This window comes from Leucopleurus acutus (assembly GCF_964270905.1).
Source record: "Leucopleurus acutus genome assembly, chromosome: 10".
NCBI lineage: Eukaryota > Metazoa > Chordata > Mammalia > Artiodactyla > Delphinidae > Leucopleurus > Leucopleurus acutus.
The window spans coordinates 68,016,285-68,035,055 of record NC_139153.1 but is presented as its reverse complement, the minus strand read 5'-3'; positions in this window follow the sequence as shown (position 1 = coordinate 68,035,055).

Here is an 18,771-nt window from a genome sequence, read left to right as displayed (position 1 = left end):
CCTCCGAGTGATTCTGATGCGGAAAGCTAGGGTTTCAGAAAGGCTGCTTCCGGTTACTCTGGCTGGCTGCCCTTTGCCAAGGAACAGTGGAGATGGGGAGTGCGGGAACCTATTCCCAACTCTTCAGGGATTTTATTATCTATTGGTTTCCTTTGCCATTACCCTAATACAGATGGAACGTAAGACCCATTAGACAAAACACGAACCAGACCTGTACCACAGAACTGTGAAGTCAGTTTTCCTTGGCTTTGCCCGCGGTCATTTTAAAAAAAAATTATTGCTTCATGAGCCACTCTGGTCTCTGAACTTTTCCCTTTTCTAGTAAAAGTACAAATTCCAGCTGGAGTTCTTGACCAACAACATCTTTCTACAGAAGTTGCTGCCTTCGATGCTTTGCTGAGTTCCAGAGATAAGATAAATAATTTACCAAATGTAGGTTTCTGATTACTCACTCTATTAGCATTTAGAGCAGAGAGCTGTGGCCCCTGGGGAGTTTGATTCGTTCAGATGCAGCCCATCTGCTTTTGTTTTTTTGTGGGGAGTTTTGGGGGGTGGGGTTGCCTGGAAAAGCCAGGGAGCTCCCAGCATCCCACACATACTTTAGGGATGAACTGCCTCAATCTTACGGGTTTTACTGGAAATTCTGGGGAATGCAATTTTCTTATTATTTTAAAAAATACACAGCTGCTAAGACTCTTTTTTTCTCTCCCTCTCTCCTCTTTTTATTTTTTTTTATGCTGAGTAAAAACTAAACTCCACAATTCATTTTCAAATATTATACAAAATACGATAGCTGAAAGGGTATTTTCAATCTTGTGCAATTTATTTATCCTAAATTCATACAGTACACTGCAAGAGTAATTTCAGGAAATTTTATAGAAGGGATTAAGTAGAGTTTCTCCTAACTCAAGTGAAACTGTTTGGGGGGAAAAAAAGGAACGGCCTATTATATCAAGGCATCATTCTTTACTCATACCATTTCTGAAGTATAGTAGCAACATCAGTAGGGATAGATGCAAGAGAAGGTTTGCATCTGTAGTTATTCCATGGGCTCTTTCCTTTATGGTAAATACATTTCATGATCATTTCATACAGGTCTTAAGAGTCAACTAGAGCAACAGAAGAAATCACAGCAAAAATAGCCGAGTCTGTGGATGATCCATTACAGATGTAGAGGAAAAGCTTGAGATAAACTCAAGAAGTGATGTGTTGGATATATAATAAAATGCTCTTTTAATTCCTTCAACATAACTTGATTAACAACTTACTTTATCCCTTTTGAAAAGAAATACTGAACCATGTGTCTGGATGGTACTGGGTCTTATTTTGGTAATCTCTATGAAATAGAGATTGCATTTCATATCCCAGGTAAGATTTTCGCATTTTCATGGACGGTCTTAATACAAAATCAAGATTGCACATCCTACTTCCTATGGTGAGCACCCTGTGAATAAGTAAAACGATTACATGATGACATCTGACTACAAACCTACTGCTTGCCTGCCAGTGATTTAGTAAGAAGTTGATCGGCTCCCAATACCAAGCTGTACCGAAAGTCCCTTGCGTAAAATGAAAGTTGTTGGTTGGTTTGGGCAGGGCACCTAGCAATTAGCTTGGATACAAAAACAATGTATTAGAACAGGGGGCACCCCAAGAGGCTGCGAGAGGCCAGGTAAGGACACAAAAGGAATTCCTTGTGTTTCACAGCTCTGGGTTTGAAGCAATTAAAGAGTGAAAGGTGTAAAAATGCAACTTGCTACCTCTTTTGTGTTTCTCTGGGAGATTAACCTACTTTCTTAGCTCATTTTCTTTTTCTTCCTACATCAGTGGTATAAAAGCTGTGGTAGCTGGCAGCCTCAGATGACTCCATCTGCATCTGTTATCGTAGTTCTGGGCCTCTCAGGGACCCATAGAGTAATTTACCTCTATTTCCTTTGCTTTCTCCCCACAGCAGGTAAAAAGGCTATCCTCAGCTTGGATACATTCTCCCTTGTCATAAGAATCTGCTTAGCCAAGGATGGTGAGTTAATAGTCGGAGCGTGTGCTGCTTCTCTCTTTTCCTGTCTTCTGACAAATCCAAGAGGCTGAAGCGGTAAATCTGAGAAAAGTGGCATGTATGTACACACACACACACACACACACACACACACACACAAACTCCACAAGGAGAACTCTCACCCAGCCACTCCCTCTCCTCTTCAGCTTGCCGTATGCTGCATTTTAGAAGGTTTCATGTTGCTCCTGCAACATTTTTTTGGTTGGTTGGATGGCTGAATGAAACACAACCTTCCCTGCAGACATCAAAGCCTGTCTCCAGCATAGCAAACTCTCCATCCAGTCTTTCGTCTCTCCGGCTACATTCCAGTTTAACCGGGGCTGCCTTGCATGATAATCAGGCCTAATTACCGCTTCATCCCCTGATTGTTGTGCTGAGTTTTGGAACTGCGGAGTTCTTGTCTCAGTTTGGTCCTACCTTCCCTTACTCTTCCTCCCTGTCTTTAGCACACCCCTTCAAGTTCTCAGCTTTAAGTTCTCAGCTTTAGCCTTTATAATTAGCAAATAGGTGAAAAGAAGGACTGTGCCTTTGGGATTCAGTGCTCCATCCACTTAGTAAACTTGAATTCCTTTCACAACTGTGGGAAGACCTTGCCGTGTCCAGGATATTCTGAATACCACAGGAGCTTTAAGAGATTTATTACTAGGTTAAAGAGTAAAACAAAGGCCGTGAGACAATATCCTGGTTCCCTAGAGGTATTTACCTACCTTCTCTCTTACCATGCACACACACACAGACACAAAATGTTTTTTAAAGTATTGAGACCAGAAGGAAAGTGATATGAACCAGGACTTCTGGAAACTTTTTCCTGATTCCTTCACTTGGTAGGATGCATTCTGATGCCGTCATTTCTCTAAATGAAAAAGGAATCACAGGCGAAGGACTGAAAAAATGAGAGATCAGATAATCCCGTTTATCTCCAGTTTAAACCGTCCAGCTTATGTTTTACTTTAAAGTTCTTTTTAATATATTACTGCATCCATTTACTGAGTGTCTGCATGTACCAGGCACAGTGTTAGGTCCTGAAGATTCACAGACAATCTGACACAACACTTGCCCTTAAGGAAAACAAACTGAGACTTAAAAGACTGGAAGTAGCTAGGTGAAGGGAATGGAGAAAACTGGGAAAGTCTAGACGCCCAACTTTTTCAAATATAATCTAAGTGAAACAAAGTTAGCCTGGAGTTGATCTTTGTTGAAGTTGGGTATTGAAACACGATTGTCCTTATTACCATTTGTCTATTGTTTATATGTTTTAAATTTGCCATAAGAAAAATTTTAAATATTTAAATATCTGGGGACCATGAGCTGTAGAACTACTGCGGGGAAGCTGGCTGAAATGCACAACCTCTGGCCCCACTGCAGTCGTACTCAGTGCATTTTTTGATGGGTTCAGGAATCTGCATTTTAAACAAGCACGTCAAGCAAATCTGATGCCTACTGAAACTTGATTTCCTTGGCAGGGGAGGCAGTAAGTGCCAAGAGTGGAGGCGTAAGAAAGGGGGAAAACCATTTATCAGAGAAGAAAAACTTCCCTGGAAACCACTTAATGAGATCAGACAATTTCAGGACTAGAAAGAGGACCTTAGAGATCCTGAGTCTAGGCCAGAGCATCTCAAATTGTAATGTGCACCGGGATCACCTGGGGATCCTGTTCAAATGCAGCCGGTTTCAGGATGGGGCCTGAAATCCTGCATTTCTAGCTAGCTCCCAGGTGAGACTGTGCTGCCAGTCTCAGGACCACACTTTGATTAGCAAGGATTAGTATTTTATAGACAAGGAAACTGAGGCTCAGATGTCGAGTGCATCACTTTGTGCTGCTGTTGTCTTGGGAGGCTGAGCCCGTGTAGGAGCCTGTTACCGGTTGGATATCGGGATTGCAAACATAGGCCAGTCCTGGAGCTGAGCTACAGTACAGATTTCTCCTCAGCACCATAGGGATGATCTGAGGAGCTGCCATGTGGCTGTTCTGCCACAGTTTGTTATTTCTTATCATCCTCACTGCATCTTCCAGGTCTAGCCGCTCGAATGAATTCTTCTGGGAATTCCAGGAGACTTCCTGGGCAAGCAAGCATTAGACCTGTTGAATGCATGACCCAATGCACTCACATGGGCCCAGCCATTACCATAGTTTTGGTCCAATGCTAGTGCATTGAGTAAGTTAGATAACTATCCTGTGAATTGCAAAGATAGGGATTAATAAGCTATTTAATATACTCCCTACTATCAGGACTGGGGAGCACTCCTTGATATAGGAAATCCTGTTTCACACAAGTGATTAGTAAATTCAGGGAACTGATTATCCCAGAGCTGGTACAGATTCAAAACAGCTTTTGCACCCTCCCTAAAGGATGGATAAGAGAGTTTATCATCCTTAATGAAAGGAGATGCTTGGCCGGGGGGGGGGGGTATGGGGGGTACTTCCTAACCTTTGAGGTTGAGGTCAGAGAAGCTGTCCCTGCCTTCCTTTCCCTGTCAGTGACAGAACTTTGGACACAACTACTAAAGAACTGAGTCAGGGGTGGGGGCATGGTTTGTAATCGCTAATTTCCAGGTAGTGAGAAACTATAATAGGATATTGCAACTCAAGAAATTTATTGACAAAAATGTTACCAGAACCTCCCTCCACAGACAGACACACCCACCTACCCACCCACCCATTCTTTGCCTATCCCCTCAAATAAAGCATCTTTTTTTTTCTTTTTTGGCCGCACCGTGAGGCATGCGGGATCCTATTTCTCCGACCAGGGATCGGGATCGAACCCAGGCCCTTGGCAGTGAGAGCGGCGTGGAGTCCTAACCACTGGACCGCCAGGGAATTCCCCAAATAAAGCATCCTTTCCTCTGGCCTTGAAACAGTTTCTGTCGAAAGGAATGTCTCTGGGTTAGAACACTCTGTGATCTTTCCCAAAGACATGAACAATGTATCATTGAAACATCACATGTTAACATTTATATCTTTTTCCCCTGATCCAATGATACATTTTCCCTGAGCCCTCTTATCTAGAAATGCCTAAGAGGGCACGGAATAATGGTAGACAGAATCTCCTAGCGCTTGCAGTCCCAATCAGAGTGAAGTCTGAAAGCTTTCCTTAGGATCAGAGTCCAGGAAAAGTTAATTTTTGGTTCTAGGCCTGTGGACTTAGGCTTTTGGGCCCGTGAGGAGTAAGGATGTGGACTGAGTAAACTCTTTGGAGGCCGGGGGTGGGGAGGGGAGTAGGGCCTCCCTGGAGCCTCAGGCCATTAGTAATCTGCTTTGTGAATGGAGTTAAAGGGGGAGGGGGAGGCACATACTTGGAATTCCTTTATCTGGGTGGGCTCCTTCTCCACAGACTTTCAGGATGTGGGAAATGGAAGATGAAAGAAGCTGAATTTCCAGCCTATCAGGTTACAGTGTGTAAAATGGAGAGGGAAGGGGGGCAGGGGGGAGAGGGGGGATGGAGAAGGCTGCTTTGAGAGGGACCAGGGAAACCCAGTTTGGGAACTGGCTTGGGAGAGTGAGAAAGAAAGAGTGCTGGGCGTGCAGATCATGTTTCACATCACATCAGAGCTATGGAATTTCCTCTTTTCTGGGGGGAGGCCTGTGAAGAGAAGTTGGTTTAAGGTTAGCCTGTGATGAATAATAGCCCAAAGGCGACTGATTGAGGGTGTTACTAAGTGACTGGTGTTTACAAGCAAAGATTTTGTGGTGGGGAAGGGAGGTGGGAGCCAGGGCCATCTTCAGTCTGAGTTGTTAACCAAATTCTGTGACCCGAGAATGGAGTCCATGTACGGATTTTATTTGTGTCTGACCCCTGTGGTATGCAGAGCCCTGAGCTGCGGGCTCAGAACGGGAGAGAAAGGAATGGGACGGTAATTAGAAAAGGCCGGAGAACCTCCCAAGTGGGTAAGGGATCTGGGGACCTGCAGGCACCCTCTGAGTTCTGCTCTGTGTCTCAGGGAGTTCCCGGGGCGGTCCTGGCAGGATCTGTTTCTGTTCAAATTAAGTCACGTGCTCCACACCACTCAGCTGTCGTGGTCCCACTCTCTGAGGACCCTACCTCCCAAGACATGTGTCTATTTTTAACAGTTAACACCCAGGCACTGTCCTTTCTTGTTGTCTGTTATGAGAAAGAGAGCACCCGCCTCAGAACATCCATCCAGAGTGTGAAACTTATTCGAGTGAGGGTAAGTGGTTCCTAAGGCCAGGGACACCCTCTTTTTTAGGGAAGAATAAAAATAGTAGAAGACCATCGGGTCAAGTCTGGACCTAAAACAAAATCCTGTTGTGGCAGAAACAAGGCATAAAGGGTAGGGGGTGGGAACAGGGAAGGAAAGTATGTTTAGGGAAAGGAATACATATTAAACCCTGATACCCACCATCCTCAGGCGATGTGTCATTCTAACAGCATGATGTGTAGAAAGTTACTAGATGGCGCATAAATCACCACATACTTCAGATGACAAAAATATTGCTTGTTTTGGAAAACTTACAATACGATAAAGTACACTTGTCACAAACCATACCAAGCTTCATTCAATCTTTTTTCTCTTGTTTCAGAAAGCTGTTTAGGGTTTTTCAGTCTATCAGGGTCATCATTTTCAAACATCTATTAGTGCCATACTGTAGTCACCGCAGAGGTTCAGTGAATAACGATTTCTGGTTGATAGAGAGCTGGAGCGGACTTTTGCACTCTCTTCTTTGAATGCTACTTAACTATAACTGCACTAGTCAACTATAACTACACTGCATTTTAAAAAATAAATAAATTTATTTATTTATTTATTTTTGGCTGCGTTGGTTCTTCGTTGCTGCACGCGGGCTTTCTCTAGTTGCGGCGAGCGGGGGCTACTCTTCGTTGCGTGCCCGGGCTTCTCATTGCGGTGGCTCCTCTTGTTGCGGAGCACAGGCTCTAGGTGTGCGGCACGCAGGCTCTGTAGTTGTGGTGCACGGGCTTAGTTGCTCTGCATTATGTGGGATCCTCCTGGAGCAGGGATCGTGTCCCCTGCGTTGGCAGGCAGATTCTTAACCACTGCGCCACCAGGGAAGTCCCTTCCGTTTTTTTTCTTTAAATCATTTTACAAACCATACAGTCACATTTTCCCTCTCCTTTCCAAACACCCTCCCCCCAACTGTTTTAATAAAAAGAAATATAATACTATTTCCTCCTCTTTGCATTATCTGCTCTCAGCTACATTTCCAACAGGAGCTGCAGCCTTAACCTCGCCAGACTGAGCTTCCCTAATTCATGCTGTTCCTTTTTGATGTCCACAGTCATTTTCCAAGTCTATCTTTTTTTTCCGCAAGGTCTATTAAATTTGGGATAGGCACTATTATTTGAACTGGTCCTTCTGAATTTCTTAGAGGTTTCCTAAGAACAGGTAAGGGTAGTCACTCAAGCGATATTTCCTGTGTGCCCAAGTAAAATAAGCCAAGAGCATGTTCTTCTATTTTCAGTTGAAATGAAAATTAATTTTCGAAAGTCCTGTAGTCAGCTTAGTCCATCATAACCTGCTGTTGACCTTAGGTGGTGGAGGATCTAAGCGCTTGAATGTTAAAATTAGAACCGACTTTGAATACTGGCCTTATTTACCATCTGGGCACCTTATTTTTATTTAACTAACACTTATACAGCATTTATTATGTGCCAAGCACTGTTGTAAGCGTTTTACAAATATTTGCTCGGCTAATCCTCATAGTAGTGTTATTATTACATAACACTATTATGAAGTAGTGTTATTATTATCCTTAGTTTATAGATGAGGACTCTGAGACACAGAGATGTGAAGCAATCTGCCCACCTATGAGCATGAGTGTAAGCTCACCCCCGGAGCGCGTCCCCTATTAGGCAGAAGATGTAGCTCTTTTTCTACATCCACCACCTTGCAACCTAGGACAAGTCACTCAGCAGTGCTGGGGGCATGTGAAGGGTGTGAAACTGTGGGCAGCAGAGAAGACAGGGCATCACACACACATGAAAAACCAAACAGCAAAGCCAGAGGGAAGGGAGAGTTGGAGGGCTGCTCCTTCCATCCCATCCCCGTGTAGAACAGTGGAGCAGGTCTCCAATATCTTCTTATAATTCACTTCACAGCCTCAGTCCTGTACCATTTCCGTTTCCTTGAACTGCATCTAGACATGATTCTGGTCCCCACCAGCTTCTGACCTCATTACTCATTCTGTTTACAGCTTGGCCTCACCCTTCAGACTGCCCTGATTTCCCAGATAGGAATTTGGCTGCCCTCATTGACTACGATTCAGATTTTTCACCCCAGTCACATTGCACCGGCCCTCCTGTGTACACAGCCCCTCTGGTCAGACTGGTACCCTGACATCCCCCTCCTGCTTCCCTCCCTAAAACCCCCATCATGGGTAAGGCAGGGCTCTACGAATATATCCACTCCAGAGAGATAGGGCAGGGTTATGAGGACCTCGAATGAAATTTGGGGGGAACCATTGAAGGATTGGAGTTGGGGGGTTAATGTGATGAAGGGGGCTTCTGAGGAAGACGAAGCAGCTGTGCAGGACAGAAGACGTTAAGGCTAAAGGCAGGGGCATCCGTGAATAGATAGGGTGACAGACAAGGAAGGGCTGAGGTGACGTGCCCCGTGGATATGGGAGACACACGATCTCACAACACTTGGTTATTGCCTGGATTTGAAGGGCAGGAGGGCGGGGAGGGTCACGCACTGTGATTCTCCCAGGTTTCTCATCAGAATCATCTGGGAAGCTGATGCCTCAACCCGCAGTAATAGGGTAGCTGTGAGAAAGTGGAAGAGCCGAGAATATTTCCTGGTAATTTTTTTTTGGCCTCGCCACACAACACACGGGATCTCTGTTCCCTGACCAGGGATTGAACACTTGCAGTGGAAGTGCAGAGCCCTAACCACTGGGCCACCAGGGAACTCCCAGTGCCTGGTTATTGACTATAGGCTCAAGAAATGTTTATAGAATATATTTGTGTCTAATCTCTAGATACTGTCATTAAAATATTAATGTCCCATGGAGATAAAACCGAGAGCCTTGAACATCTTTGTCGTAAGGGAAAGAGGAAAAACTGGTGTGAAGAGGCTAAGGAGGGATAAAGGCAGGGAGGGAGGTGTTTACTGCCCGAGTGCACCTGTTTGGGCCACTGTGAGAGGAGCCTAGAAGAAAGGCTCACATTTACCTTTATCACAGTTCATCGAGGACTTCCCTGTGCCAGGCGAGGCGAGGATGGGGGATGACAGGGAGGAGGGAGAGGCAGGATTGACAGCCGACTGGATCTAGGGGACAGCCTTCAGTCAATCACTGATGCAGGAGTCTGCTTGGGGGGCGCTGAGGGTGCCCCAGAGGGAGACCCACAGGCAGCATGGCTGGGCACAGTGAGCCAGGCTGAGCAGGTCGTGGCTGTGGTTGCCATTGTCTTTGCAAGTCTGTCCCTTACATTTGAAGTAGAGAGCTAGCCTGTCGTCCCTCCCAACTCTAGAGAAATCCACTGCTATCTTATTACTCAGTTATTTCAGCCTCCTCCTACTGCGTCATTTCATTTTCCATCGACTGTCTCCTTGCCGTCCCCGTTAATCCTCTCTCTCTTACCGATGTAACTTTTCCTTTTCATCTCTCTCTTCTCCTAGAAACTTTGGCTGGAATTGAAAACGGTCCTCCAAGGAGGGAAAAACTCAAACTCATTTTTAAAAAATTGGCTTTTGCCCATGTTTGATCACATACGTGGTTTTCATATGTCTCGTCTTTTAACACTGGAGTATGAACTGTTGGGAGATGAGGACTGTGTCAGGCTCCTAGAAAGTGTTTTATAATGAATACTTTGAGCCTTCCCTACAGATCACAGTTTGATTGATGGAGATAATAGTCCCAAGCGGTCACCATTTATTTGTCCCATGCTAGGTGCTGTGTTAATTGTTTTCTATTCGTTCTCACTGAATCCTCAGAGCGACCCTGTCAGTCACAGACCAGCCTGTCTCCGTTGGACAAATGAGGAAACTAAGACTTGGAGATTAAGTGACGTGTCCAGTTAGAGCTGTGAGTGTTGGTTCCAAGCTGACATTTATTGAGCACTCACTACACGCCAGGCTGTGTACCAGTGCTTCGCACTGAATCCTCAAACTATAACATGAGGTTAAGTATTCTTACGATCCTCATCTTCCAGGTCAGGAAGCTGGCTCAGACAGGTTAAATAACTTACAAATATCACACTGCTAGGAAGCAGTGGAACCAAGGTGTCACTGTAGGCCGTGGGACTCCTAGTCTTTGCTCTTTGACCACTGCATTTAGTTATTAAAATACCAAAAGAAACTCCATGCAGTTTGGTTTTACCCCTGAAGTGATCCCAGGGAAGTACCCTCAGGACAGCGTTGTATCAAGGTTCCAAGGTGCACCGTCTACAGAAAAGAGCGGTGGCAGGAGAGGGGCGGGAGGATGAAGTGGTTAATGTCTGAGAAGGGAAGTAGAGAAGCAGCTAGTGGAGTTACAACTGCCTCTGTGCGTGCCCTGGAAATGCAAACAGCCCTGGGCTTGGCTTCCCTGGGGCTGGCCCAGGTGACCTGGCGGGAAGCCTGCTGGCAGGGAAGCCCCATCTGAGGGAGCAGCCGCGGGACCCTGGAGCAGTGGCTTCCCCCTCTCTGACCTTTAGCTTGCGCTGATGAATTGGCAGCAACTGTGTGACATCAGGGAGACATTTTCCTCTTTGTGAGCTCAGAGCTTCCATTTAAAAATTCTTCAGTCACAAGACGGAGGCTGCAGAAGCCCAGGCACACTTGTGGGGGGCAGCAGGTGATGTGCACTTGCTCCAAATCTTCCAGAAGTCTGCGTAATCCCAGGGATTCCGGGCGGCCTTGGGGATGGCCATGTAAGGTGCGATCGCTGGCCTTATTTATCCCGTCATGCTGCCAGCTCTTAGGAGCCCTGCAGGGATGAGATTACAGGGGCTGGCCACCCCAGGCAGGCGTCCGGGAGCCACTGGCCTCCTCTGGCAGTTTCTTCGGTGTGACCAATCTCTTCTTGTTCTTACCCCTACTGAAAACTAGCACTGGGTTAAAATTAAGTGAGCTCAAGTGCTATCCAAACATGTTTTTTCTTGACTCTTGTGTGTGAGACGGGGTGTGCGTGTTGAGGGGGAGGGGAGTAATCTAATGTCTAAACTTAGAGTGATAGAGGGAACCATTATTTTAATATAGCGAAGATTGGAGTTGAAGGGAACTTAGAAATCGAAATACTGCAAGCCCCCATTTTACAGAGGAGGAAACTGCAGGCTCAGAGAGAGAAAGTGACTTGCCCAAGGCTTCACAGCACATTAGTGGCAGAGGCAGGACTAGAACAGTGTCCTTGGGCAAGTTAGTCTTTCTCTCTGGGCCTCAGTTCCCTCACTGATAAAACGACACTGTGAGATTTTTTTTTTTTTTTGCAGTACGCGGGCCTCTCACTGTTGTGGCCTCTCCCGTTGTGGAGCACAGGCTCCGGACGCGCAGGCCATGGCTTACGGGCCCACCCGCTCCACCGCATGTGGGATCTTCCCGGACCGGGGCACGAACCCGTGTCCCCTGCATCGGCAGGCGGACCCTCAACCACTGCGCCACCAGGGAAGCCCGACACTGTGGGATTTAACGACGTTCAAGATTTCCCTCCAGATCTTAAAATAAAACCGTAATTGGGTGACTCTCCCCGGCTCCCTGGGGGCTCCTAGTGGATCTAGTGGAGCAGGGCCCTGAACATGGCAGGATCATGGCTAGGAAGGTGTGGGTGGTCAAATGCACAGATAACTCCTGGACTTTGGGAAAGATGATTGCATCACCTCCAATAGCCACCTCTCACTTCAGTCTCTCCCCTTGCCCTTGCCTTTGGAGACCAACATTCATCCTAGAGCAGCCATCCTCCCTTTCCCTCTCCCTTCCCAACTCACAGACATACATATTCCCTAATTTCTGCTTATTTACTGGACCACTGTTATTCCAGCTTATGTATCTGTAGCTTTCCACTACTTTTTATTGAGGAATCACTCACTGCACAGAGGACTCCCTATTTTATGTTATCACATTTAATCCTCCTTCTTCCATCCTCTGATTTAGGTTATCTCATTATGTTGATGATGAAACCAAGGCTCAGAGATTTACATACTTGCATATTCCAATGGCTAGTAAGTGGTGAATTCCTACAGTGACTCAACCTGACTGGAGACCAAGCTTCATTTCTTACATTACCTCTTGCGCGTTGTCCCCCTGCACTACCCCCTTCAGCAGCCCTGAAGCTCTGGCTGTGGCCCATAAATTCACTTGGATGTAACGGGTGCTAACAAGACTAAGGTCAATTGGCTTTATTCCTGTGAGGACCCAATATCTTTGTCCTATTTCAAGACCACAGACTGTATGTACCCTTGAATTTGACCCCTTATCTCACAATGAATACTCGGGATTGGGACTCCGCGTAGGCAGAAGAACCAGGATTCTTTGTGTCTTTCATGACTACTGGACAAAAAATTCCAAGTAATCAGTTATCATTTTGTTCCTCAAAATAGAACAAAATGGAGCTAAAGAGCATGTAAGCCCACCAAGTCATTCTTACTGATAACCTATGTTATATGGATTGATTTGCAGACATTTCCTAGAGTGGCGGCTTGGGCACTAGTCTATAACTGAATTCTGTAGTTAGGGTACTAAACTATCTTCTGGCCTCGCTGAGTCATGTTCCTTGTGGCATCTCCAGCTGGCCAGTAGGTCACACAAGGTGGGGTGGAGGCAGCAGCTGAAAATGCAATAATACCCTGTTAGGCTCCAGGGATCCTCCAGGAGTGGTGATTCTTCTCAAACAGGTGTTGGCGAGAGTCTGAGGGCTGAGAGGCTAGGTGGGTGGGATTGGGTGTGAAGCCATGCAGGTACCCTCAGGGACAAGCCATTCCTTTGTACATTCTTTGTTCATTCCTTCCATAAACACTTACTGAGCACCCGTATGGGTGGGTTAGATCTGGGACCGCATTGGACCCTGAGAATTCCAAAGCTGATAAGCAAGAAGTTAACATTCTAACTGGAGGCCAACATATACACAAGCATTATTATACAATGTGAGAAATGTCATCATAGAGCTGTGGTGCCTTAATGGAGGGAGGAATTAGTTCTGCTGGGCTGGGGGGTGGGGGTCGGGCCTGAGGTGGGGAGGCCACACTGGGAAGGTGTCCTCTAAGGAGTCTTGAGATATGAGGAGAGGAGAGTACATTCCAGACCCAGAGAGGAGCTGGAGCAAAGGTACAAAGGCATGAGTGAGCACAGCCAGATCAGGGGGCTTGGAGCATGGTCCACAGAGAGCAAGGTCATCTGTTTATGCAAAGAACAGCTTTTGCAGGTGTCAGCCTATCTCATCACCATCATCAAAGCTAACATGTATAGAACTGACTATGTGCCAGGCAGTCTGCTAAGTGCTTTCCTCACATCTCCTTTTTAAATACAAGAACCCTAAGAGATAGGTGTTATTAAATTAACACAATTTTCCTGGTGAGGAAACTGAGGTTTAGAGAGAAGTTAGGATACTAGCCCAGGTTAGGAAGCATCTGTGTTCTTAATCACGACACTCCATTCCCAGCTTGTTCTTTTCCCTTTTTTTTTTTTTGTAAATTTTTTTTTTGCAGTAGTGCGCTTTTTTCTCAAGTGTATGTCCGTATGTGCACGTCCAGACCCCCTCCTGTCCAAGGGGGGCACTCTTGGTGTTAGCGCAAGTTTGTGTGCCCAGAGCACAGTGAGGCCAAACAAACCAAGACGTCAGCGTTTGGAGCAGAGAAAGGTTTATCACAGGGCCCTGCAAAGAGACAGGTGGCTCATGCCCTAAAAAGCCCCGGAGCTCCCTGAAAAAATGCTTTTGGCAAAGCATTTTCAAAAGCCAGGTGAGAGGGAGGGGTATCGCAGGGCGTGTGATCAGCTCGTGCACAATTCTCTGATTGGCTGATGGTGAGGTAACTGGGTGGTGTCACAGGGGTTAACATTATCAGTCCTTAGGCTCCAGGAGGCCTGGGGCTATGTGCTCATGGTCATCAAGTAGTTAACATGTTCCATTTGGTGGGGGGTTTTCACATCTGTAAAACAACTCAGGAAATGTGCATCAAATACTCTTATCTAGGTACTTCAGAGAGGAGCTAAAGCAGAAGATATGAGGGAAGGCCTGTCCCTGGGAAGGCCCCATAGGGTCCTGCTCGGTTACATTGGGAGGTCACCCATTTGGCCTTGACCTTCTCTCTGTCCCCATAGTGTTCCAGCAAGTCATTTCTGCATAAACTGAAACAAGCCTGAAATTTCGTTTGCTTTTTTTCCATGAGAAATTGAAACCCAAAGAAGAACCAAAACATACCCAGAAGAGTCTATTGTGCTCCTGCTACTGCTCAAGGCATTTGTTTTGAGACCATGTTAGCAAAGTTGGGGTTATTATTGGAAAGTGGTCTTTTAAATATGTGTTGGGGGGAGGCGCAATGAGGGGGGTGTTACAGATTGAATGTTAATTAGGTTCAGATTTTGGAGAGCTTTAAATGCCATCTAGAGAGTTTGGATTTCATTTTGTGGTGATATAAAGGAAAAGGGGAGGGAGAGGGTGCCTACCCTAACCAGGCTCTGTGCTAGCACACACCTCTTCACACCCCACCTCACTGAGCAGTGAAAGGTTTTGAGTAGAGCTTGGATACATTCTGTTTAAGAAGATGAACCTGTATTGGATGCAGGAAGAATTGGGAGGGAAAGGGTTTAGCAGTGGAGATTCCATTGCAAAGCAATGATAAAATCTGGGGGTGAGGAGTGGGGAGTTAGTGCCTGAATTATGGTGACGGTGATGCTAACGGAAAGGGGACATTTTATAAAGACGCTAACACATGAGAAACATTTCTAGAAATAAATTCTGGTTCATCAGTTTTCCATATTTGATTTTTAAGTATTAGGGTTTTTATTTATTTATTTATTTATGGCTGTATTGGGTCTTCGTTGCTGCGCACCGGCTTTTCTCTAGTTGTGGCCAGTGGGGGCTGGGCTACTCTTTGTTGAGGAGCACGGGCTCTAGGCACACGGGCTTCAGTGGTTGTGGCTCACGGGCTTTAGAGCACAGGCTCAGTAGGTGTGGCACACAGGCCTAGTTGCTCCGCAGCTTGTGGGATCTTCCCGGACCAGGGCTCGAACCTGTGTCCCTTGCATTGGCAGGCGGATTCTCGACCTCTGCATCACCTGGGAAATCCCTAGGGGTTTTTTGTTTGTTTTTTTATTTTACCGTGGACCCCACTTGTATCACTATAATACGTTCTCTTGCAAATCTTTTTTTGAGTCCACTTGTTGCCTGTACCTGAAATTCAGACTGTATCTAAACTTAGCCCCTACCGACTTGGAGAAGAATCTAAACTTGGCAAAATGCCTCCATCTCTCTTGGAGCAGCAGTCTTAAAAAGTAGTTCTCTACCTCCCTCCCCAACCCCCCAACTAATGAACTATATCTAATAGCCTCTCTTTAGAGAGTCCTTTGAGAAAGAAATGGCGTTTGTTTTTGACCTCATTATCCATTTCAGCCTGTCCTTGATGAAAATAATCGCCCCTTAGGCAGGTACATTCCTCACATGCCACTCTCTGCTGTCGGCTGAGACGTTGTTAACCCCGGTGACCATGGGAAAATGCTGCTGCCGGCTTCAGAGAGTCTAAAGGGAGTTGGCGCAAGATAACAAGGGGTGAAGAGGTCAGAGTGGAAGCCCCTTTCATCTTTTCAGGCTGTTTCCAACCCAGACAAAGGATCCTGTCCAGGGGTGCAAGGCCCACGCGGCTTTATTTTATGGTCTGGCCCTGAAAGGGGGTTGGGAGGGCTGTGTCGTATCTGGATATTGTTTTGTAGGCGAACGCCTGGCTCCCGGGAAGTCCTCGACTCCTGGGGAACGCTAAGTGGAAGGAAGGGCAGGCAGCCCCCGCTTCAGCGGAAGAGACCACCCAGCTCCTCAAAGGAGAGTGTGAAGGGCTTGAATGGAATGAGCTGTCCTGCAGGATTTATCATTCAGACAGTGAGATTAAGGGTGCGAGGCTGCTTAGCCGCTTCAAATCGCGGTGGCTCTAGGATTTGCAGAAGAGAAGGGGTGGGGGCAGGGTGGTGTGGGGTTGGATGGAGAGGTGAGGGCAGGTTGGAAACCTGTGTGGGGAGGCGGGGATCCAGATTTCCTCCCAGCTTGCCCACTCACTTGCTTTGTGAGTTTGAACAAGTCACTTCTCCCTTTTGTAAAATGAGGCAATTGGAAGGATACCTGACTTTGGAGTAAGGGGAGCCTACGCTGTTCCACCTCCTCCCCCATACGCTTTCTCAGCTTGCTTCATTGACTGTGCTTTGTTAAGAAAAGCAACGTAGCTACATTATCAATAACTGAAAGTCAACTACTCTCTGTCTACCAAAATCCCTGGCCCAAAACCTTGATACAAGAATGATTGCCTTTTGGGTGGATTTCCCTGTGATCTTATTTCTAATATATACATATATATACACGCACACATACATCTCTGTAGTACCCCTATAATTTTGCATCATGGTTTTTTTCCCCCAGTAAATCCGTGGCGCTGGATATCTTCTGTTTGCCCCTGCAGATTTTCTCACCAACTGCCTTCACCTTGCTCTGTGCCCCAGGAGGCTGCTGTGTGCTCCTTTGCCCTCCTTTGGCTTCTGGTTGGGTTTGAGGGATGTTTGCTCCCTGCCTCTCTCCCTTCCAGATCCCTGCAGACTAGCTGTGTCCCTCCATCAAAGGCAGAGCTCTTGTCTGGGGACCCTCTTTATGTTCCATTGGGCCCCACTTACCCCTTCACGCCTAGCCTGGAAGTAGAAACAGCTCCCCTCTGCTTTTCCAGTGCTGCCCACAACTTTGTAAATACCCCTTTATTCAACTCTCTTCAAATTTCCCAATTTTGGGTGTGTCATGTTTGCTGCTGGGGCTGTCAGAGAATATATATCATTAGTATCTTCCAGATTCCTACACATAATCTATGCAGACTATAGCTGCATAGCATTGTGTTGAGTATATATATACATATACCAGAATTCACTTAACCATTCCCTTACTTAATTTGCTTCCCGTTTCTTCAGTATCAAAACCTCAGTGAAATACTCCCCAGACGAGAAACCGTGGTTTCTTTTATCTTTTAATTTTTAAAATAAATTTATTTATTTTATTTATTTTTGACTGTGTTGGGTCTTTGTTGCGGTGCACGGGCTTCTCATTGCGGTGGCTTCTTTTGTTACAGAGCACAGGCTCTAGGCACGTGGGCTTCAGTAGTTGTGGCCCACGGGCTTAGCTGCTCCACGGCATGTGGTATCTTCCTGGACCAGGGATCGAACCTGTGTCCCCTGCATTGTCAGGCGGATTCTTAACCACTGCACCACCAGGGAAGCCTCGTCTCATAATTTTTTTTTTTTAATTTTAATTTTTTTTTCGCCTCATAATTTTTAATGAAGAGTTGAATAGAACAGGATTGGGGAATTAATCTGAAGTATATTACTAACACTGCTTTACATTTTAAAAATACCTGACAGTTTCCAAATCATCTGAATATCCACAATCCGTTTGATCCTTTCAACCACCCTGGAAGGTAGAGCAGGCATTATTATCCCTTTTTAAATCTCCATTTTCTAGATAAAACAGCCTCAGAGAGGTCAAATGACATATCCAGGTTCACCCAGTTACTCAGTGGTAAAGCTTAGGCCCAAAGCTTTTTTTTTTTTGGCTGCACCTCTTGGCTTGCGGGATCTTAGTTCCCTGACCAATCCCTGGCCCAGGCAGTGAAAGCACTAAGTCCTAATCATTGGACTTCCAGGGAATTCCCCAAAGCTTTAATTTTATTTTTTAATTGAAGTATAATTGACTTACATTAGTTTCAGGTGTACAACATAGTGATTCAATATTTTTTACATTACAAAATGATCACCATGATAAGTCTAGTTACCATCTGTCACCGTTCAAAGTTATTACAGTACTATTGACTATATTTCCCATGCTGTACATTACATTCCTGTGACTTATTTATTTTATAAGGAAGTTTGTACCTCTTAATCTCTCTCACCTATTTAACTCATCCCTCTGTCCACCTCCCCTCTGGCAACCATCAGTTGGTTTTCTGTATCTATGAGTCTGGATTCAAAGCTTTTAAATGCTCAGCAGGCATTCACAACTGTTACCTGGTATACTATCTGCCCCCATCCCTGACATGCATACCACATTTGCCACAAAATGATTAAAAATTACCCAGGGACCTGGAGCTGGGAGCAGACTTGGGACTCAGACCTGTATTTTCCTTCTTAGCCTAGGTCATTGTCTTCTTGACTTTTACCTAAAAAGAATTCCAACAGTTGCTGCTTCTCCCTCCAGGTTGCCTATGATTTGACTCTGCCCATCCTCACTGCCGCTATCCCCGCCTGGGCTTTCCTCACCATACACTTGAATTAGTGCCACAGCATCACTCTAGGTTATTCAGACTAGAACAAACACTGATGGAGCCCTACTATGTGCCAGGCCTTGTGTCAAGTTCTGAGGGTAGGAATGACTGCATCCTGGTCCCTGCCCTCAAAGACCTTCCGGGAGATGGGAGACCTGAAACAGGTCACTGCAACAGTGCAAGGAAAGCGCAGTGATGGGGAGATGTACGGGGACCTGAGGAGGGGCTGGGGGATGGCAGGCTGTTCCTTCCCGTTGGTCTTCTGGCCGTAGGGTTCTCTTGCCTCACAGGCACTCAGTGTTCTGTGTGTTCCCGGTCAAGATCCTT